The sequence below is a fragment of the Lithobates pipiens genome, unplaced genomic scaffold (assembly GCF_037356315.1).
Source record: "Lithobates pipiens isolate NorthernLeopardFrog02 unplaced genomic scaffold, aLitPip1_a1.2 Scaffold_18, whole genome shotgun sequence".
Lineage (NCBI taxonomy): Eukaryota > Metazoa > Chordata > Amphibia > Anura > Ranidae > Lithobates > Lithobates pipiens.
In genome coordinates, this window is record NW_027507758.1 from 202,516,793 (window position 1) to 202,535,035 (window position 18,243).

Sequence of the window (18,243 nt, forward strand, 5' to 3'; positions counted from 1 at the left end):
TAAAATATACAGCCATTAATTGTTTACCTTAAGCTGGGTTGTCAGACACTCACTTTGTGGGGTGCGTATCTCCACCACCTCTTCCTCCTCCACATCTAGCCCTGGGCTGGGCTGATCCAGCTCGGACACTGGGCTGGGCTGCTCCCTCTCGGACACTGGGCTGGGCAGCTCCATCACGGACATGGGGCTTGGGCTAACTGCCCAATCAGGCTGGTGAGGTCGGGGGGTCCTGGGCTGCTCCATCTCTTGTCTGAGTCATTGTTCCCCTATGAGAATGAAAAAAAAAAAAAAAAGGTATACTTTTAAGCATAGTGATATTTGAGTTCAGAAATTGGAATATGAAACATTGGTTTGAAGTGGTGTACAATTATTAGCTGGTTATTACAAGATCCTAGTTTAATACATCATTAAAATGAATTTTTTTTAGTTAGGCTGTGTTCAGACTGCTGCGATGTGTGAACGCTGCAAATCTACTGTGGTTTCACGCATCGCATGCCTCCCGGAGGCAGTTCACACTGCCCTGTGTGACCTGCTGGGAGTGTCAGTGTAAAGTTTTATTGACACCTCCAAATTATTTCTCATATCACAGTGCAATCTTTAAACTCGGACAGGAATCGGACCACATGGTGTGAACACCCATGTGATCCGATTCAGCTGTGGACTAAAAAAAGGGCCATGTACAAGTTTGGGCCGGATGCGATGCGAATTCAGCCATACTATATGTATGGCTGAAATCGCATCACACAGAGATCACATGTGATTTGCACTGCAGTGCGGTGCAAATCACATTTGATCTCGTACATTGCAGCAATGTGAACCTAGCCTTTAACCAAACTGTGATACTTTATATCTTTTGTCCAAGTTTCACAGACGGACACACTCGAATCATCCCCTGGAGTACCTGTGTGTGATTATGTCAAAAAATGTTCTATGATGTCCCAAACTACACTAAATGATTCCCAGTCCAGATGTTGAACCAGCATTTTATCTATCTATCTATCTATCGATCTATCTATCTATCTATCTATCTATCTATCTATCTATCTATCTCATTTTTTTATTGAGACTAAATTACACTGAATAAATTTATGAAACTTTATTAAAAATTTATATCCTAAACTGAGTGTGACAATTCAGTTTATCATGAACAATACCAAAAAATTAATAACTAATTAAAATCTAATCAAACACCAGATAAATTTACACCATATACAAATCCATGCTATTTACGTCCACATATACGAACAAGCATATTCGCTCATTACATGAACTATTAACCACACGAACGATCAAATTCGCCAGATTTACAAATATATTGTATACCTATACGAACGATTATGTCCGACAGTCACGATAAACGCGGAGTTTACTCACTTTTTTTCAGGGCTTTTTTGTTTCGATGGTATTGGTCCGGCTCCCTGGATTTGATGTCGGACCATCGTTTCCGGAGCTGATCCTTGCCTCTTCGGACCCCAAATTTGCTGTGCAAAGTTTCGGCAACTATATCCATGATGCCGTTTTTGCGGATATTGGGTTTGGGATACGGGCCATTTTCCTCATCGTAATCCTCCCTTCTCAATATATCCACCATCTCCACCATCTCTTCAAAGGCCATGTTTGTGGCCTTATATCTCTTCCTTGCTCCGGAAGCATGTGGTTGAGGGCTTTCCTCCGCGCTGCTCACTGAAATTCCGTCCGCCATTTTCACCTATCAATCTCCCACAGCGGAACGAGGGTAAAAGGGGCGGGGGAAATACGGTCACACGGAACGTCAGGGGCGGGCAACGTGGGCGACGCAGGCGAGGCTTGAACGCATGCGCTGTATATAAAGCGTTACCGCGAGGCCGTACACTTGTCCGAACGGAAGCAGCGAGTGCTACACGCGACGGTAAGATGGTTATCTTTTTATTTTATTTTAATTTTAAGCCTGCGTTAGGAATGTATATAGGGAGATTTCACCTTGTTGATGGTTAATTGATTTTTATGTGGGTTGGTGGTTGAGTGGGGTTGGTGTTTTGTGTGGTAGTGTGGGTATGGGGGTAGGTGTAGTGTGTGTGTGTGTGTGTGTGTGTGTGTGTGTGTGTGTGTGTGTGTGTGTGTGTGGGGGGGGGGGGGGGGGGGGGTGGGGGTGGGTGTATGGGGTGGTAGTGTGTGTGTGGGGGGGTAGTGTGTGGGGGTAGTGTGTGTGTGTATGGGGGGTAGTGTGTGTGTGGGGGGGTAGTGTGGGTGTGGGGGGGTAGTGTGTGTGTGTGTGGGGGGTAGTGTGTGGGGGTAGTGTGGGTGTGGGGGGGTAGTGTGTGTATGTGGGGGGGGTAGTGTGTGGGGGTAGTGTGGGTGTGGGGGGGTAGTGTGTGTGTGGGGGGGGTAGTGTGTGGGGGTAGTGTGGGTGTGTGGGGGGGTAGTGTGTGTGTGGGGGGGGCAGCGTGTGTGGTAGTGTGTATGTGGGTGTAGTGTGGGTCTCGCCTACATTGTCACAATATAAATAGTGTGCATTTGGTCTGTTTGTTTGTTTTTTTTGTTTTGTTTTTTGTTTTTCAGAAATCAAAACCCCTTTGTTTTGTTTTTTGTTTTTCAGAAATCAAGACCCCTTTAAGGAGGAGGCCTTCCTCTCCACATTTATCGATATAATAGAGTCGCACAGGAGCCTGTGGGATTCCAAACACCCACAATATTCCAGCCGTCCTGGCCGGAGGAAGACACTGGGGACAATTTTGACGTTTGTGCAAACCCGACTCCCCCAGGCAGACATTGACTTTGTGAGCAACAAAATTCAGAGCCTGCGTAACGTGTATAGGCGGGAGCGCAAAAAGGTCCTAGACTCCCAAACATCAGGAGCAGCAGCAGGTCAGATCTATGTACCTAGGCTGTGGTATTACGACAGGCTGCGTTTTCTGGATGACACGTCAGAAGCCAGGCAGTCACTTTCTACTCTTCCGTCTACCCTTCCCTCCACCCTTCCCTCCACCTCAGGTGAGCCATCCCTGGAAGATCCAGACCCTTCCTTGCTGGACGAAGTTGATGCGCCCAGCTGGAGCCAGGTATATTTTAGTTTCTAAAGTTAGGATTGCTCAAATATTAATGATGTAAAGTTCAATGTTTGAATTGCTTCCAAATCTAGGATTTCATCACAAATTAAATTAGATTTAAGGATACAGTAGTTTCCACAAATGTGGCTCAAATCTTGGTGAACTGATGGAAAAATGATGGTGTCAAAATGATAGCCTTTTGTATTTCAAGACAAATGTATTTGCAAGTGAGAACTGTAAAATTGTTAGTGATTGATGATTTCAAAATATAGACATATTTTAGTTATTGATTTCTTTGTTTTTTACACAGGATGAGCTCACCCAGGAGGAGGCCGGGACCAGTGGTATGGAGGAGGAGGCCGGGACCAGCCACACACAGGAGCTAGCTGGGCCCAGCAGGAGTCGGAACGAAAGCCAGGTCCCTCCCCTCCGCCTAGCCAGCAAAAGGCCCAGGAGGATGACACGGACAGAGGAGGAGTCATTGGCACTTATACGCCAAGCCACCCAAGTGCTGAGCAAACCCCCCAATCCTGAGGAGGCCTACGGTACATACTTGGCAAGCAAGTTGCTAGAAATGGAGAAGGCACAGCGCAACTTGTGCGAAGCCATTTTTTTTGATGCGATTCAACGGGGTCTGAAGGGTGAGCTAACACCGACCACCAGACTGTATAACACAGACCCTACTGCTCCTCCTCCTCCTCCTCCTCCTCCTCCTCCTCCTCCTACCACAAGTCCACCACCAGAGGCACAGCCTCCAGTGAAGCGTGGAGGGAAGGCTAGACGGAAGAGTCGGAAGTGACTGCCTGGCTTCAGTCTGCTCTGAAAGAAGACGCAGGCTGTTGTAGTACCACAGTCTGGGGACATAGATCTCATCTGCTGCTGTTCCTGGTCTTTGGGATTCTAGGACCATGTTGTGCTCCCTATTTACATGTTACACAGGTTCTGAATTTTGGTGGCCACTCACTTGATGTGTGCCTGGGGGACAAAAGGCTTCACAAACTTCAAAATTGTCTCCAGTGTTGCCTCTCTCTTGATTTAGTTTTGTTCTGACGAAAAATAAATATTTATTATTTCCAAAAATATTGTATGTTTTTTTTTTTGTTATTTTGGCTTAAAAAAACAGAGTTTATTTGTGAGTAGGCAGGTACATGTCAAAAGACTCTGGGGGTTATTTACAAAACACACGTTCATGTTAATAGAAATATGCTAACTTCAAGTGCAATTTTTAAAGCACTGCAAGTGCACTTGGAAGTGCAGTCGCTGTAAATTTGAGGCTTAACATTTGAAATGAGGGGAAGCTCTGCTGATTTTGAACATTCAATCATGTGTAAGCTAAAATGCTGGTTTGGGTATCTATCTATCTATCTATCTATCTATCTATCTATCTATCTATCTATCTATCTATCTATCTATCTATCTATCTATCTATCTATCTATCTATCTATCTCTACTTACATAGTCCTGCTTGGCCAAAAAAAACGCAAGTCCATCTTGTTTCAAACCCCCCCCCCCCCCCACAAAAAAATAAATAAATAAATAATTTTTAACTGACAATAGTAGTTCCAAAAATATATAGTAATATATAAATTCTATAATTTTTTTTAATATATATATATATATATATATATATATATATATATATATACAGTGGTGTGAAAAAGTGTTTGCCCCCTTCCTCATTTCCTGTTCCTTTGCATGTTTGTCACACTTAAGTGTTTCGGAACATCAAACCAATTTAAACAATAGTCAAGGACAACACAAGTAAACACAAAATGCAATTTGTAAATGAAGGTGTTTATTATTAAAGGTGAAAAAAAATCCAAACCATCATGGCCCTGTGTGAAAAAGTGATTGCCCCCTAAACCTAATAACTGGTTGGGCCACCCTTAGCAGCAACAACTGCAACCAAGCGTTTGCGATAACGTGCAATGAGGCTTTTACAGCGTCCTGGAGGAATTTTGGCCCACTCATCTTTGCAGAATTGTCCTAATTCAGTTACATTAGAGGGTTTTCGAGCATGAACGGCCTTTTTAAGGTCATACCACAACATCTCAATAGGATTCAGGTCAGGACTTTGGCTAGGCCACTCCAAAGTCTTCATTTTGTTTTTCTTCAGCCATTCGGTGGTGGACTTGCTGTTGTGTTTAGGATCATTGTCCTGCTGCAGAACCCAAGTTCGTTTCAGCTTGAGTACACGAACAGATGGTCGGACATTCTCCTTCAGGATCTCTTGGTAGACAGCAGAATTCATAGTTCCTTTTATCACGGCAAGTCTTCCAGGTCCTGAAGCAGCAAAACAGCCCCAGACCATCACACTACCACCACCATATTTTACTGTTGGTATAATGTTCTTTTTATGAAATGCAGTGTTCCTTCTACGCCAGATATACTTGGACACACACCTTCCAAAGAGTTCCACTTTTGTCTCATCGGTCCACAGAATGTTGTCCCAAAAGTCTTGGGGATCATCAAGATGTGTTGTGGAGAAATTGAGACGAGCTTTGATGTTCTTTTTGCTCAGCAGTGGTTTTCTCCTTGGAACTCTGCCATGCAGGCCATTTTTGCCCAGTCTTTTCCTGATGGTGGAGGCATGAATGCTGACCGTAACTGAGGCAAGTGAGGCCTGCAGTTCCTTGGACGTTGTTGTGGGGTCTTTTGTGACCTCTGGGATGAGTCGTCGCTGCGCTCTTGGGGTAATTTTGGGCGGCCGGCCACTCCTGGGAAGGTTCACCACTGTTCCATGTCTTCGCCCTTTGTGGATAATGGCTCTCACTGTGGTTCGCTGGATTCCCAAAGCTTTGGAAATGGCTTTATAACCCTTTCCAGACTGATAGATCTCAATTACTTTCTTTCTCAATTGTTCCTGAATTTCTTTGGGTCTCGGCATGATGTGTAGCTTTTAAGGATCTTCTGGTGGACCTTACTGTGTCAAGCAGCTCCTATTTAAGTGATGCCTTGATTGTGAACAGGTGTGGCAATAATCAGGCCTGGGTGTGGCTAGAGAAATTGAACTCAGGTGTGGACAACCACAGTTATAGTATGTTTTAACAAGGGGGCAATCACTTTTTCACACAGGGCCATGATGATTTGGATTTTTTTTCACCTTTAATAATAAACACCTTCATTTACAAATTGCATTTTGTGTTTACTTGTGTTGTCCTTGACTATTGTTTAAATTGGTTTGATGTTCCGAAACACTTAAGTGTGACAAACATGCAAAGGAACAGGAAATGAGGAAGGGGGCAAACACTTTTTCACACCACTGTATATATATATATATATATATATATATATATATATATATATATATATATATATATATATATATATATTATATATAGATATATATATATATTTATATATATATATATATATATATATATATATATATATATTTTTTTTTTTTTTTTTTATAAAATTGGAATATTAATCATAGGATGAGGATGAATAAAAACATTTGGGATAACTCTGTGTGAATATAAGCAGCAAAGCTACTTCACTTTTCTTGCATTATGAAGAAGAAAAGAACGGGCTATATTAAAAAAACACAAAATTAGCAGCATGACGAATATGCTAGCTTCAATACGAACACTAGTTTTACAAGACCGAGCGCTTCCGCCCTGTAAATCCTTTCTGGGCATGCGTCATACTTAGTCCGTCCAACTTGCCTACTCACGAGCGGACTGTCCGCTGAAACCAAAGTTGGACGGACAATATTACGGAAATTCCGAAAGACTTAGTCCGCCAGACTGTCCGCTGAAAAAGTCCGCTGAAGCCCACACATGAGCGGACTGTCCGCTGAAACGTGTTTCAGCGGACCAAGTCCGTCAGACAGTCCGCCCGTGTGTTCGCGGCCTTAGGCTTGAAGCCATAGAGTACTATCATTTTACTATAGGCCATACGGTAGTAAAAGTGTTTAAATTAGTTACCAAGTTGATGATTAAAGTAAGCCTCCACTCCTATATTGAACAATTAAATGATGTGAGTTATGCAGGAATCACCACAACCTCTCCCACCTCCTCCTTTTACTTTGATTATCTAATATGACAATGTTTTTGCTTGCTTGCCATGTTACTGCCTAATTGATAAAACCGGATATCGATACTACCAAACAAAGACCGGGCAACCTAGTTCGAGAGTCCTTCCCCCTCATCTTCTCCCCTTTTTTGTTCCTTTTTCTTTCTTTCCCCCTCTTCCCCACACCCAATCACTCATCTAGTTACATGGTCAATCTCTATGCTAAAGCGAGATTGTAATTGCTTAGTTGGTGAATACTTCCTCATGGCATGTCTTCCTTGTTTCTTTTATATGTTGATTATCATTTATGTCATGTATTGAATTCAATATCATACAGTGTTATGCTAAAAATTCCAATAAAAATAGTTATAAAAAAAAATAAAAAGTGGGTCCAAAGTGAAGGGACCCAAAACCGATAGAGGGTGGTGTCCTGACCAAGACTATAATCTATAATTGAAATAAATAGAATATTTTCACTCTTACCCACGGTCTGTATTCTATCTATTCCTCTTTTTTTTCTATTTGTCCTTTTTGGTGACTCCCATTTAGAGGAGTCGACATGTGGTTGAAGATTATACTGATATGAGATATTTTGTAGTTGAGGTGACTCATCTCAGGGAGGAAAATTCCATTTTCTTTTTATCTTTATTTTTCTCCATCGCTCCTTCTGTATGCCTGTTTAGCAGCAAAGCCCGGCACCTATGTGTCTTTATATTAATATTTTTGATATTACCTGAGCTAGGCTGCACTATATATGGCCCTTTTGAGACGCAATTGAATTTAGAATATGATTATCTGTTTATACTGGGCCTTTGCTTTTTCTTTTCTTTTACTACCTTTATTGGCTTGTGGAACATTATAACACCTATGTATCCCCCCTCATTGAGACACTCGTTTCTTTTTCCCTCATTTTTCTGTCTGATGTCTCAGTCACATGTCTGTATTGATATGTTATGCTTAACTTTCAATAAAATATTTGTAAAAGAAATAAATAGAATATTTTATTGGTCATTGTCTAAATTTAGATATGGAGACTTAAACTATTTTGTATACTTTTTTACATATACATATATATAATATATATATATATATATATATATATATATATATATATATATATATACACAAAAGTGTGCCTATAGCCTATGACCCAGTGGGCATTACTGAAACCAGTATAGAAAAATAGAAATAAAAATACACATGAAGTGCTTACTTTTAACCACATACTGATGTATGGTGAAAGTCACTGAGAAGGGGTAAGAGGGTAAGAAGGGAGGATGAAGCGCACTGAGTCAAAACTACACTGACTATATTAGTCAGAGTAGAGGAAACGAAAATACAGGCTAAGATGGAAATAACTGAAAATTGAATACTCACCTTTCCGTAATTTTCCTTTCCTGGTGCCTACCCATGGCAGCATACCAATGGTTGATAGCTCCGCCCTCGATCAACCCAAAGGAACACGCAACTCTATAAAAAAAAGAGTTACTCCCCCTTCAGGTATTCTTTAATCTTTAGAACATTAAGGATTATTGAAGGGAGGGTGTATACTGCCATGGGTAGGCACCAGGAAAGGAAAATTACGGAAAGGTGAGTATTAAATTTTCCGTTTTCCTGGTGCCTCCATGGCAGCATACCAATGGTAAATAACTCGCTTACAGGGAAGGTACTGCAATAATGATATTTAATGATTTTACAGAGCTGATAATTCTAAGTTTTTTTTCCCAAAATCTCGGGAGGTGAGGACTGCTGGATCTAGGCTATAGTGCAACATGAAGGTGTGAAAAGGAAGACCAATAGGGATGAGCCGAACACCCACCCGGTTCGGTTCGCATCAGAACTTTCGAACGGACCGCAAATTCGTACGAACTTTAGAACCCCATTGAAGTCTATGGGACTCGAACGTTTGAAATAAAAAGTGCTAATTTTAATGGCTAATATGCAAGATACTGTCCTAAAAAGGGTTTGGGGACCTGGCTCCTGCCCCAGGGGACATGGGTCAATGGCTAAAATGTTTTCAAAGACGGCCGTTTTTTCAGGAGCACTGATTTTAATGAGGATTAAAGTGAAAAAAAAGTGAAATATTCCTTTAAATATCATGCCTGGGGGGTGTCTATAGTATGCCTGTGAAGTGCCACGTGTTTCCCGTGTTTAGAACAGTCCCTGCACAAAATTACATTTAACTGAAAAAAAGTCATTTAAAACTGCTTGCGGTTTTAATGTAATATCTGGTTCCGGCAATATGGATGAAAATCATTGAGAAAAATGGCATGGGTGGCCCCCCCTGCCCATTACCAGCCCCTTTGGGTCTTGTACGGATATTAAGGGGAACCCCGTACCCATATTAAAAAACGGAAATACGTGTGGCCCCCAGGCCCTATATACTCAGAACAGCAGTATACAGGCGGTGCAAACAAGACAGGGACTGTGTAAGTTTGTTGTGTTAAGTAGAATCTGTTTGTAATTTTCAACTGGTACATTTTTAAAGTGTGGCTCCAGTCAAAAAATCTATTTTTAAGCTTTTTGGAAAACATAGGGAAGGGTCATCACCCCTGTATAATTTGTTTTGCCATCCGTACTTTTTCATCTCTCTTCCTGTTGTCTCCTTCCGTTTGCAAGTAGGAGACGTTTGTAAGTTGGATGTTTGAAAGTAGGGGCCTCCCCTATATGCTTTGCAGAAAAGGAGGAACAAGGTGTTGGTGTTGCCACAACGTTGTAAGCCCTCAAAGTTACTCTTGGTGGGCGCTGGAGCGCCCTGCTGCGAACGATTATATCAAGAATTGTAATTACATGCCATTGTTGAACAGTGGTAGAAAAATTGGGCCTTTGGTGGTTGTGGTGCTGGTGCTGGTGCCACAACACTATAAGTCCTCACAGTTACTCTCGGTGGGCACAGGAACGGGCCCTGCTGTGAAATATTATATCAAGAATTGTAATTACATGCCCCTGTTAAACAGTGGCTGAAAAATTGGGCCTTAGGCACTGGTGCTGGTGCCACGACACTGCAACCTCTCCCATATACTCTAGATGTAGTGCAGGAATGAGCCCTGCTGCAAAGCATTGGATCAAAAATTGTAATTACATGCCCCTGTTAAACAGGGGCTGAACAATTGGGCCTTAGGCACTGGTGCTGGTGCCACACCACTGCAACCTCTCCCATATACTCTAGTTGTGGTGCAGGAATGAGCGCTGCTGCAAAGCATTGCATCAAAAATTGTAAGTAAACGCCCCTGTTAAACAAGGGCTGAAAATTGGGCTGGTGGCATCACCCAGAACCAAAAATGTTCTTCCAACATATCAGCGGAGGAGGAAGAGGATAGACAATCAACATAACAGGACAGTCACTCAGCATCAGCATAGGCCGTCTTGAAGGGATGTGATATTTCCAAAAAAAATTATACGGTTACATCAGCTTCAGGTGCTTGGTAGCTGGTGGTGATCCAAGACTGATTCATCTTCATGAAGGTCAGTCGATCAAACGAGTCGGTGGACAGGCTTACCCTGTGATCGGTAACAAAGTCACCAGCAGCACTGAAGGTGCCTTCCAAAAGAACGCTGGATGCAGGACAGGCCAGTAGCTCAATTGCATACTGTGCAAGCTCTGGCCAGTGATCCATCCTCAAGACCCAGTAAGCCAGAGGATTTTCAGTGGGAAAGGTGTCCAAGTCTGACCTTGCCCCTAGGTATTCCTGCACCATGTAAATCAGACGCTGGCGATGGTTGCTGGAACCGATCATACCTTGGGGCTGCGGACTAAAAAATTGTCTGAACGCATCGGTCAGACGGCCACCTTCTCCACCGCTCCTTCTGACCGATGCCTCAGTAACACGTTGTCCAGGACCAGGAGTTTGTAACCCCCCAGTCTCTGGGAACGCGTTGCACAGACCTTTCTGCAAGGCCTCCCGGAGACGTCTCATCTAGGGATGGCCGAACTGTTCACCCGGCGGTCGGTTCACGGCAAATTTTGCCTGTTCGCGATTTGCCCGATTGCCGGACTATTGCCGCTGTTCGCCCCGCGGACTTATGTGTTTACAGTGTGAAAGAACTTTGACCCATGATGACACATCCATCATGGGGTACAGGACAGCCAATTGAAACATTTCAGCACATGGACAATTGGACATTCCCCCTACCTTATAAATAGACCTGATCTGGCGGCCATTTTACAGTCTGTCTTATGTCAGTGTAGGGTCAGGACGCTGTGTGCAGCAGGGAGAGACTGCAGAGAGACTATTAGGTCCACAAAAGTCCTTTTAAGGACTGGTATAGGTGTAGTACAGTATATAGGGTTCAGTGCACTGCTGTGCTGGTGATTGCAGCTGTCTTTTGTCAGTGTAGGGACAGGACGCTGTGTGCCGCAGGGACAGTCAGTTTAATCACTAGCTATTACTATTAGGTCCACAAAGGTCCTTTTAAGGACTGGTATAGGTGTACAGTATATAGGGTTGTACATGTATAATATACTTTCTTTCAAATATAGAAAGCCTATTATACTTGACTGCTGAGCTGAGTGCTGACTGATTCTGCAGCTGTCTTTTATCAGTGTAGGGACTGAGGGACAGTCTGCAAATCACTAGCTACTAGGTCCACAAAGGTCCTTTTAAGGACTGGTATAGGTGTACAGTATATAGTGTTGTACACGTATAATACACTTTCTTTCAAATATAGAAAACATATTATAGTGCACTGCCTGCAGTGCTGCTGACCGATTCTGTAGCTGTCGTTTCTCAGTGTAGGGAGGGACAGTTTGGTGTTTGGAGCAGGGACAGTCTGCAATTCACTAGCTACTAGATAGCTACTATTAGGTCCACAAAGGTCCTTTTAAGGACTGGTATAGGTGTACTATTTGGTGTGCAGTATATAGGGGTGTAATACACGTATAAAATACTTGCACATATAGAAAGCATAGTATAGTGCGTTTCCACTGTGCAGCATTGTGACTGCTGAGCGGTTCTGCAGCGATACTACAAAGAGTGACAAACACAATCCAAAAAAAAAGTATTGTAACTGGTGTGATAGACCAGTGGCCCCCAAAAACAACAGATTGAAGCGGGGTGTTATATACCTTCTTCCACATACATACTGCACTTCTGTAGAGAGTGGGAGAGTGAGACTTTTGTCACAGGGTCATTCAAAAAATGACAGGCAGAGGAAGAGGCAGGCACTTCCGCAGGGGTGGTAGGGGTAGGGCAGGAGCAACAGGCTTGAGCCAAAGTGGGAATTTGCAGAAGGTGCGTGCGATTACGTCAAAGGAAGCACCAGACTTGGTTGAGTGGCTCACTCAGCCTTACTCTTCTGCACCCTCCTCATCCTCTTGATCTGCACCCTCTTCTTCACTCTCTGCTATGTGCACCCCCAAAGACACTACCACCAACACCACCACCATACCTTCCGCTTGAGTCACAGGAATTATTTTCTGATCCATATCAAGACATTTCTGATGCGCAGCCAGGCTTGGCATTGGATCAGGAAGAGGAGGTAGCAACAACCGCCACTCAGCAGTCTGACGACAGTACCCAGATCAGCCCAGGGGGGAGGTTGGTCCCCGGTGTTGCTGCCTACTCCGAGATCTCTAATTATAGCGGTGGGGAAAGTGACGTAGATGATGATGTGTTTAGTGATGTCACGTGGGTGCCCACAAGAGAGGGAGAGGAGGGGAGTTCAGAGGGAGACATGGACCAGCAGATAGGGAGGAGAAGCAGGAAGAACTTACATTGCACAGGAGGGACAAATCAGACTGCTAATGTATCAGGAGCGAGGCATTGTCCATGTACGGTCACATCTGGTGCTCCCAGGACGCCGGCACATGGCTCACCAGTGTGGGCTTTTTTTAACGTGTCCGCTGCTGACAATAGTGTTGCCATCTGCAATCTTTGCAGTCAACGCATTAGTCGCGGTAAGCCCCACACTCACCTAGGGACGACCGCCTTAAGAAGGCACATGAGCTGCCATCACCGAGCCCAGTGGGAGCAACGGAACACACAAAGCCACACTCCAGGCTCTCACCGTCCAGCCTCGTCTTCTACTTCTCCTGCTCCTCTCTCCTCACAATTGTCCTCCACTCCACCTTCCATCACGCACACAGGATTGTTGAAATTAAAATGAGCACACAGGATTGTGGAAAGTGTAAAAAGAGTTCTTTCTTATGTATCACGAAATGCGATTAGTATAACAATTCACTTGGTTATTTATGGGTGCAAAATGGTCTGCCTTTTGGAGAAAGGGTTTTAAGTGAATATAATTTGTTATTAAGGGAAATGGGCTGCTCCCCAACTTCTGGTGGTTATAGTCCGCTAGGCCAGGAACATAACAGAACCCAGGCAGATACAATCTAGCAGTTTGAATATAGCCTCCTGGAATATCAGGGGGCTTAGGAATAGGGATAGCCGAACGGTTCACCCAGCGGTCGTTTCACGGCGAATTTCGGCTGTTCGCGATTCACCCGATCGGCGGACTATTGCCGCCGTTCGCCCAGCGGACTTCCGTGTTTACTGTGTAAAAGAACTTTGACCTATGATGACACATCCATCATGGGGTACAGGACAGCCAAGTGAGACATTACAGCACATGGACAATTGGACATTCCCCCTAACTTATAAATAGACCCGATCCGGCGGCCATTTTACATTCTTTCTTCTGTCACTATAGGGAGAGGTTGCTGTGTGGAGCAGGGAGAGACTGCAGTGACACAAATCGCTAGCTATTAGGTCCACAGAAGTCCTTTTAAGGACTGGTATGGTGTAGGTGTAGTACAGGATATAGGGTTGAGTGCACTGCTGTGCAAGTGATTGTTGCAGCAGCCTTTCTTTTGTCAGTGTAGAGAGGGACAGGACGCTGTGTGTAGTAGGGAGGGACAGTCAGTTTAATCATTAGCTGTTACTATTAGGTCCACAAAGGTCCTTTTCAGGACTGATATGTTATAGGAGTAGGACAGTATATAGGGTTGTACACGTATAATATTCTTTCTTCCAAATATAGAAAGAATATAATACTTGACTGCTGCCCTATTCTGCAGCAGTCCTTTATCAGTATAGGGACTGAGGTACAGTCTGCTAATCACTAGCTACTAGTTCCACAAAGGTCCTTTTAAGGACTGGTATGGTATAGCGTAGTACAGTATATAGGGCTAAGTGAGGTACAGTCTGCTAATCCCTAGCTACTAGTTCCACAAAGGTCATTAAGGACTGGTATAGGTCCACAATATATAGGGTTGTGGTGCACTACTGCTGACTGCTGCCCTATTCTGCAGCAGTCCTTTATCAGTGTAGGGACTGAGGTACAGTCTGCTAATCACTAGCTACTAGTTCCACAAAGGTCCTTTTAAGGACTGGTATGGTATAGCGTAGTACAGTATATAGGGTTGAGTGAGGTACAGTCTGCTAATCCCTAGCTACTAGTTCCACAAAGGTCCTTAAGGACTGGTATAGGTCCACAATATATAGGGGTGAGGTGCACTACTGCTGACTGCTGCCCTATTCTGCAGCAGTCCTTTATCAGTGTAGGGACTGAGGTACAGTCTGCTAATCACTAGCTACTAGTTCCACAAAGGTCCTTATAAGGACTGGTATGGTATAGCGTAGTACAGTATATGGGGTTAAGTGAGGTACAGTCTGCTAATCCCTAGCTACTAGTTCCACAAAGGTCCTTAAGGACTGGTATAGGTCCACAATATATAGGGTTGAGGTGCACTACTGCTGACTGCTGCCCTATTCTGCAGCAGTCATTTATCAGTGTAGGGACTGTGGTACAATCTGCTAATCACTAGCTACTAGTTCCACAAAGGTCGTTATAAGGACTGGTATGGTATAGCGTAGTACAGTATATAGGGTTGAGTGAGGTACAGTCTGCTAATCCCTAGCTACTAGTTCCACAAAGGTCCTTAAGGACTGGTATAGGTCCACAATATATAGGGTGGAGGTGCACTACTGCTGACTGCTGCCCTATTCTGCAGCAGTCCTTTATCAGTGTAGGGACTGAGGTACAGTCTGCTAATCACTAGCTACTAGTTCCACAAAGGTCCTTATAAGGACTGGTATGGTATAGTGTAGTACTGTATATAGGGTTAAGTGAGGTACAGTCTGCTAATCCCTAGCTACTAGTTCCACAAAGGTCCTTAAGGACTGGTATAGGTCCACAATATATAGGGTTGAGGTGCACTACTGCTGACTGCTGCCCTATTCTGCAGCAGTCATTTATCAGTGTAGGGACTGTGGTACAATCTACTAATCACTAGCTACTAGTTCCACAAAGGTCCTTTTAAGGACTGGCATGGTATAGCGTAGTACAGTATATAGGGTTGAGTAAGGTACAGTCTGCTAATCCCTAGCTACTAGTTCCACAAAGGTCCTTAAGGACTGGTATGGGTCCACAATATATAGGGTTGACGTGCACTACTGCTGACTGCTGCCCTATTCTGCAGCAGTCCTTTATCAGTGTAGGGACTGAGGTACAGTCTGCTAATCACTAGCTACTAGTTCCACAAAGGTCCTTTTAAGGACTGGTATGGTATAGCGTAGTACAGTATATAGGGTTGAGTGAGGTACAGTCTGCTAATCCCTAGCTACTAGTTCCACAAAGGTCCTTAAGGACTGGTATAGGTCCACAATATATAGGGTTGAGGTGCACTACTGCTGACTGCTGCCCTATTCTGCAGCAGTCCTTTATCAGTGTAGGGACTGAGGTACAGTCTGCTAATCACTAGCTACTAGTTCCACAAAGGTCCTTAAGGACTGGTATAGGTCCACAATATATAGGGTTGAGGTGCACTACTGCTGACTGCTGCCCTATTCTGCAGCAGTCCTTTATCAGTGTAGGGACTGAGGTACAGTCTGCTAATCACTATCTACTATTTTCTTCAAAGTTCCTTATAAGGACTGGTATGGTATAGCGTAGTACAGTATATGGGGTTAAGTGAGGTACAGTCTGCTAATCCCTAGCTACTAGTTCCACAAAGGTCCTTAAGGACTGGTATAGGTCCACAATATATAGGGTTGAGGTGCACTACTGCTGACTGCTGCCCTATTCTGCAGCAGTCATTTATCAGTGTAGGGACTGTGGTACAATCTGCTAATCACTAGCTACTAGTTCCACAAAGGTCGTTATAAGGACTGGTATGGTATAGCGTAGTACAGTATATAGGGTTAAGTGAGGTACAGTCTGCTAATCCCTAGCTACTAGTTCCACAAAGGTCCTTAAGGACTGGTATAGGTCCACAATATATAGGGTTGTGGTGCACTACTGCTGACTGCTGCCCTATTCTGCAGCAGTCCTTTATCAGTGTAGGGACTGAGGTACAGTCTGCTAATCACTAGCTACTAGTTCCACAAAGGTCCTTATAAGGACTGGTATGGTATAGCGTAGTACAGTATATAGGGTTAAGTGAGGTACAGTCTGCTAATCCCTAGCTACTAGTTCCACAAAGGTCCTTAACGACTGGTATAGGTCCACAATATATAGGGTTGAGGTGCACTACTGCTGACTGCTGCCCTATTCTGCAGCAGTCCTTTATCAGTGTAGGGACTGAGGTACAGTCTGCTAATCACTAGCTACTAGTTCCACAAACGTCCTTATAAGGACTGGTATGGTATAGCTTAGTACAGTATATAGGGTTAAGTGAGGTACAGTCTGCTAATCCCTAGCTACTAGTTCCACAAAGGTCCTTAAGGACTGGTATAGGTCCACAATATATAGGGTTGAGGTGCACTACTGCTGACTGCTACCCTATTCTGCAGCAGTCCTTTATCAGTGTAGGGACTGAGGTGCAGTCTGCTAATCACTAGCTACTAGTTCCACAAAGGTCCTTTTAAGGACTGGTATGGTATAGCGTAGTACAGTTTATAGGGTTGAGTGAGGTACAGTCTGCTAATCCCTAGCTACTAGTTCCAAAAAAGTCCTTAAGGACTGGTATAGGTCCACAATATATAGGGTTGAGGTGCACTACTGCTGACTGCTGCCCTATTCTGCAGCAGTCCTTTATCAGTGTAGGGACTGAGGTGCCGTCTGCTAATCACTAGCTACTAGTTCCACAAAGGTCCTTATAAGGACTGGTATGGTATAGCGTAGTACAGTATATAGGGTTAAGTGAGGTACAGTCTGCTAATCCCTAGCTACTAGTTCCACAAAGGTCCTTAAGGACTGGTATAGGTCCACAATATATAGGGTTGAGGTGCACTACTGCTGACTGCTGCCCTATTCTGCAGCAGTCCTTTATCAGTGTAGGGACTGAGGTACAGTCTGCTAATCACTAGCTACTAGTTCCACAAAGGTCCTTATAAGGACTGGTATGGTATAGCGTAGTACAGTATATAGGGTTAAGTGAGGTACAGTCTGCTAATCCCTAGCTACTAGTTCCACAAAGGTCCTTAAGGACTGGTATAGGTCCACAATATATAGGGTTGAGGTGCACTACTGCTGACTGCTGCCCTATTCTGCAGCAGTCCTTTATCAGTGTAGGGACTGAGGTGCAGTCTGCTAATCACTAGCTACTAGTTCCACAAAGGTCCTTTTAAGGACTGGTATGGTATAGCGTAGTACAGTATATAGGGTTGAGTGAGGTACAGTCTGCTAATCCCTAGCTACTAGTTCCACAAAAGTTCTTAAGGACTGGTATAGGTCCACAATATATAGGGTTGAGGTGCACTACTGCTGACTGCTGCCCTATTCTGCAGCAGTCCTTTATCAGTGTAGGGACTGAGGTGCCGTCTGCTAATCACTAGCTACTAGTTCCACAAAGGTCCTTTTAAGGACTGGTATGGTATAGCGTAGTACAATATATAGGGTTGAGTGAGGTACAGTCTGCTAATCCCTAGCTACTAGTTCCACAAAGGTCCTTAAGGACTGGTATGGGTCCACAATATATAGGGCTGACGTGCACTACTGCTGACTGCTGCCCTATTCTGCAGCAGTCCTTTATCAGTGTAGGGACTGAGGTACAGTCTGCTAATCACTAGCTACTAGTTCCACAAAGGTCCTTATAAGGACTGGTATGGTATAGCGTAGTACCAGGGCCGGATTAACATAGGGGCTATTGGAGCTGCAGCTCCAGGCCCCTTTCTCAAGATAGGCCCATTTGCCCAAAAAAAAAAAAAAAAAAAAAAAAAAAAAAATCAAAAAAAAAAAAAAGATCGACTTCGAGGATTGTAGCTCGGCGATCAGGAGTCACAGAGACCCCATATTTGGGGGGTAGGTATCTAAAGACCCA